The sequence below is a fragment of the Poeciliopsis prolifica genome, unplaced genomic scaffold (genome assembly GCF_027474105.1).
Source record: "Poeciliopsis prolifica strain line A6 unplaced genomic scaffold, Auburn_PproV2 SCAFFOLD020, whole genome shotgun sequence".
Classification (NCBI taxonomy): domain Eukaryota; kingdom Metazoa; phylum Chordata; class Actinopteri; order Cyprinodontiformes; family Poeciliidae; genus Poeciliopsis; species Poeciliopsis prolifica.
Window position 1 is genome coordinate 8,499,272 of NW_026562395.1, and position 6,000 is coordinate 8,505,271.

Consider the following 6,000-nt stretch of genomic DNA (forward strand, 5'->3'; position numbering starts at 1 on the left):
AGGAGGATAGTCAGAGGATGCGCAAAGATGCTCCAGAGTGAGAAAGAAAAGTTGGAAAAGATGGTCAGCTTTGTTTCTGGACAAAGAACAGGGTGATGGCTTGTGCTGAGCCTAGAAAGCATGTGACTCATGAGTACCTCATATTGGCAATAATCTAATATTCTGTTTCATTCTTCTCACACTCAATCAATCAATCAATCAATCAATCAATATTTGCATTGCACATTTCCACATCACAAAGATCTTTATGATGTCATTTTGTCATCATAAAGTCATCAATACATATAAGATATGATCCTGATGTTTGAATATCAGATGTTCTCGGTCAGAGTGTTATCAATGACTGAGACTGAGTGCTTTTATACCAAAATGCATTTGAAGTAGCCCACACACTTTGTTGTGCAGAAAACAAGCACAAGATTTTGGCTATGCACTTCTATATTCCTCCCATGCCGGGTTGAATGCTCCAGTTTCATTGGAGTAGAAGGATTTTAAGGAATTTGGCCATGACAAAAAATGTTCAGAACTCCTGATAATTTGAAAGTGCTACAGGTGAACAGCACTTTTTTGCTGGAGACAACCATAGGCTTTCATTGTATTGGGAGTTTTACAAAAAATTCAGATATTGCCTGTTAACTCAACCTGAATTTCAAGGTGCTGAATCAGCAGTTTGTGGACCTCAAAGGACCACAGAAACGGACAGATCTGCCACTAAACAGCTGGAAAGGAAAGGCATGGCAGAAATACCAGGGATGGTTCAGGTCTGTGTTTGGTTCTATACGAAACTTTGATGTTTGCCCACCTGGTATGTCTCACCCATGACATCTTCAAGAGTGTTGTCTCATACAATCTTATTCTTTACCATCCATCCATCTATTTTCTGAGCACCCTTCTCCCTAACGGGGTCGGGAGGTGCTGGTGTCTATCTCCAGCTGCGTTCCGGGCGAGAGGCGGGGTTCACCCTGGACAGGTCACCAGTCTGTCGCAGGGCACTTACTCTTTACCTCAAGAGCAAAATAGTTTGTGCTATTTCATCAGCACAAATAAATGGTTCACTCACTCAGTTCTGAACAGTCTCATCTAGCAATTTAAATACAAAAGAATAGAGGCTTCAAGCCTTGTGAGGTCTAAAAACATTGAAACTGTTAGGGAAATTATCTAAGTTCATTTACTTATGAGTTTATCTGAAAGGTTATGTTTTCATATTATTATTCTGTGTGTTGTTTTCTTGACTCTTTTGTGGTACAGTCTTAGCTTTTTTTCAGACGTTTTTTTGGGGGGTTAGAAATGTTTACACATGCTTGTGTTACCAGCTGCTTTTGTCATTTGCTACTTTAATCATTGGTTGCTATGATCATTAGCTGTCTGTGTTATCAGCTTCCTGAGGAACAGATTTATAACGGTCATCCTTGTGTCCATAGAAGAATTCCAGAACATCTTGTTGGAAAGCTTATTGATCAATCGTTTGTGTGACTGTGTGAAAAGCCCAACCTCTTTGTTTGTTAACTTAATAAAAGGCAGTTGGGGACTGCGAGCCGGCAGAGTTGGTCCCAGACAGTGTATGACGGCGGTTCTCCATGTCTGGCTCTGCTCCCTTCTTCTGCAGAAAAGTAATTTGTGTCTTTGGTTAATTCTTGCAGGTTGGGGAACAAAATAAACCCAACAGAAACTTTGTGGTCAAGCTGCTCAAAATGGGAACTTCTTGAGACTTTTAAGTCTAACAGGAAGAGTCGAGGAGAGGTGATGTGGAGTAATAGGATGAACTAGAGAGTAATGACAGACCATGAGGAGCTTAAATACTGGGAAGGTTGAGAGCTCGACTGACCTGGGCTGGTGAACTAATTCATTGCAAGTGTGAGGAGTTAGAGCAGGAGTCAGGCTGAGGAGGGGGGAGAGAAAGTGACACAGACCAGATATATTAATTAAAATACAACAAACACTTTATAGAATCAATGTGATGAGGGTAACGGTACATGTTATATGGGTTCCAGCACATCACAGGTTTAAGGGGATTGAAATGGCAGACATGATGGCTAAAGAGAACACCAATCAGGTAAGGATAGACATTTATGTTAGTTTTAGTAAAACATAAATGAAGGGTGTAATGAAACAATAAATGAAAGAGGTTGCAAAAGTTGAGAGTAGAAGGAAAGAAATGACAGTGGTTTTAAAAAATCTAAAAGAGAATTGAAGAAATGAGAAGAACAGAAAGAAACAGGAAAGAAGACATCATTATTTCAAGACTTTCGACTCACTGAATTGAAAAGCTCATTATTTTTGAAAGGGGAACATCAGACAGGGAAATATGACTGTGGGGAAGATGAGCTGATAGAGCATGCTATTTTGCATTGCAGGAATTACCAAATTAAGAACCTTAGTAATATGAAAATATTGTTGATCTATTTCTCTTATTTTTTGTCATGTGGTCCACACTCCTTACCAGTTGGTGAATGCTTACTTAACGCTTTTTGCCAACCCTAGATTTGTATATATATAGCAAAAAATATATATATACTTCTATTTCTATTAATTTCAGCTAACTAAAATATTTTCTCAATTTTAGATTTTTTATGTATTTTGTAAGTTTCAGATAACTATGAAAATCTTGCCTGGAATAAAGCAGATTGCTGACTCAGCACATTAGGTTGATAGTGAGCTGTGCAAACAGCCTGTGATATCCAGTGATAGTTTTCCAGCGTCTGTTTGTAAAACCTTGGTGGTGTCTCAGATGGCTCAGCCGGTCTTGAGCAGGAATTCTGAATTATTGAGCCGACCCACAGCAGACTGAAGTCGTCATGTGTTAGACAGCTTGGCTGGCCTCTGCCTGCAATAGGGAACCCCAGCAGATGGGGCCACCACTGCAGAACACAAGCAGGTTGCATAACTCCCCATTCAAATTTAAACTGACTCACAATTTAGGCCTGGTTCACAATTTACTGCATGGTTGGAGTTTTTTTCTGTCTTCTGTTCCTCTGATCAGATGCAGGATATGTTCTGCTTTCATAGGGAGGGATGAGAATGATAAATTATTCACCTTATCCAGCTTTTATGTGCGAAAACTGAGCTTCCAGCAGCCCATTGCAGAGCAAGCAGTTAAGCTTTTTAATAGATACACAGTGTCTGTTTATGCCACTCTTTAATGCATCACATTAAGTCAGCCTGTGTCAAGCACAATTATGGAAATGACTGGAGTTAGACAGGAACGTATGAAACGCTATAAACCAAAACATTGTCATAAATTTCCGAAAGACATAACGTGCCTCCTTTAATGTACTACAATTACCATAGTGGCCATTAGTGATATTAGAGTGAAGCTTTACTGATGGCAGAGATCATGATTGGAGCCATAATTTCCTAGGATAACGCCTGTCACTTTTACAGAGCCATTGACACTATGAATACATGCCATTAAAAAAAATCCTCATGTCATATATGGTCACTTTAGAAATTATTTATGATCTGTATTTTAGCTTCTCCCCCACTTGCCCTCGATTGAAACGTTTCCCACTTTGTCAAGGTTGAGCTGATCTGACCTGACTGACACAGACATGTTCTCATGTTTACAGTCAAAAGCATTAATGTCCGGACGTGTGCGCGTGTGTGTTTCTACTCACGACGAGATGAAGGAATGTGTTCTTTATGAGAGCCTAGCATTAATCCACTTTGGTCTCTAGCTGAGAGGCTCTACACTAAAGCTCTTAACTTGCCTCTCCTGTTAAGAGTCACTCAAATTTTACAAATAGTCTGACTGTGCATCTTCAGAAAAGAGGTTCATATCACCTGTAAGTGTTGCTTACATTTTAAATTGTGCCACGGTGTCAGGTGGCCTTTTCAGATGATGCATATAAGCTACTTATGTGCTCTACTCGGGAACCTTCCAGAGACCCTCACCCTCTAATTCAACACTATTGGGTTTGACTATGTTGAGTTTTAATCGACCCTTTTCAAAAAAATATTGAACGACCACTGTTGTGGATTTTCAGCTGAACACAATTGTAAACAGGTTTGGAGTTCATCTACATACAGTCAAAGTAACTTAATGGCAAAATAAAATATCTAAACTCTTACAGTTACTAAAGAAAATTCTTGATTAAGTTACAGTCAGATTACAGTTGTTTGTGTGACTGACGGTGCTCTCTATATCTGACTGTAGGCAGTGTTGGGTTTCTTCCTCAGTCGTGTGGGGAAGAGACTGGTCAAGGGTGAATCCCAGAATGCACTGCAGCAGCTCATTTCATGGCATATGAAGGAGGTATTCCCACACAGTTGGATCCCATAACATCATACCAGCTGCATGGTGTCACCTCTGGGTTACAGCTCTCTACAGGGAAAAACATGTTAGGCTTATTGGTAATTCTACCATGACCTTTATGAGTTTATGGATGCAAAGGTTGTTTCCCTCATTTGTCTCTGTGCTGGTGCTGTGATGGACTGGTTAACCATCCAGTCCATCACAAATAAAAGGTTAATCATTTGTTCCCCAGTGCAGGTGCTGAAAACACCATTGATCCAGATACTATCATATTTGCCTTATTTGCAGCTAAATGGATGAATTCTGTTTAAACTGTTCAGATCCAATTTCACCAACAAATGTACAATTTTATCATTTTATTTAGAATGATGTGATATTGAAGGCTAATATTCCTCAGTATTAATATAAAAAAAAACAATTATTTATGGACATAAAAGCTTTTAAACCTAGTAGTATGCCGTCTCTTACTATTTGTCTTTTTTTCTAATCTCAGGCTGATTTCATATCAAACAGCCAAAGAGCATTTTTAAATATCTAACAGTTCTTCATTGTACAAATGTATTATTCGGATTCAGATTGATATTTTAATAATTATATGGAAATTCTTCCAATTCATAATGAACATCTGAGTCACGTTTAATGCTATTTATTTTTAGACTATAGATATTACACTTATTCAAGTGTCATGGATTTGCAGCTACCTTTATCTACAAATACATTCATCCTATCTAGAATGAACACTGGAAAATAATTCTACAGAGAAACTAGAATTCAAATTAGACTCAGAGCCAAGTGTTTGTTTTTTGGAAAGAGTGTTAAAACAGCTTGCCATAAATGCTTGTGGCTCAGGGTTTTAGCCCTACAGTAGCAGCTGTTTCTGCAGTTCAATCTGCTATAAATGCTACTGGAGTCTGACAGTAAACCAAACCAGATAAGGCTTGGTTGATGGGACTTCACCTTAGATTCTGGCCACAATGAAGGATTGGACCAAGGTTCATTTGAAAGGCCATAAACTCAGCTGAACAATATGCTGACCCATCTGAGGTTCAGCCCCGCTCCTAATGACTGCTGGAGATTAAATCCCAGCTCAAATAGAAGCTGATCTCTGATTCATTAGCTGAGCATGTAAACAGCAGTCAGTTTTTCTTGTCAGGAAACACAGTGGTATCTGCACAGAGTGATCCACACATGTCAAACTGAAAGTGAAAAGGGTGAGCTTGGACCCCTCAGACACAGAGAAGTGCATAAATAATCATGCTGGACATTGATCTCTCATACATGACATTCACGCCCAGTCGGGCGTGAATGTCATGTATGAATGTCGGCCCTCAGTCATATGAAGAGCGGCGTCCTTAGAGATCCACTCAGAGAGTGTCCTGTAGCATCCTGACAATCAAAATATTTAGCTTTTATGTCTCATTGATCGTTCATCCAACCACATTACAAGAAATACTCCGGTACGGAATTTCAAGCTCATGGTTTGAGTAACATTTCTGTAGTGCTACGGCAAAATCAAGAACCAGTCACCAGAGAAGACACTGAGAAGAAAGATACAAGATACATGATTTATGAGATCATGGTGATTTTTGTTCTTTTGCCAAATGTCATTGAGATGATAAAGAAACCACTTCATGTTGCAAATAGCAGTTTCAGTGGTTTTGAAATTGTAAACAAACATAATTTTTATAACAAGTTCACTGAGTAAACTACTGATTGACACACAGGCTGTGTTTGGCTGCTCACAGCTT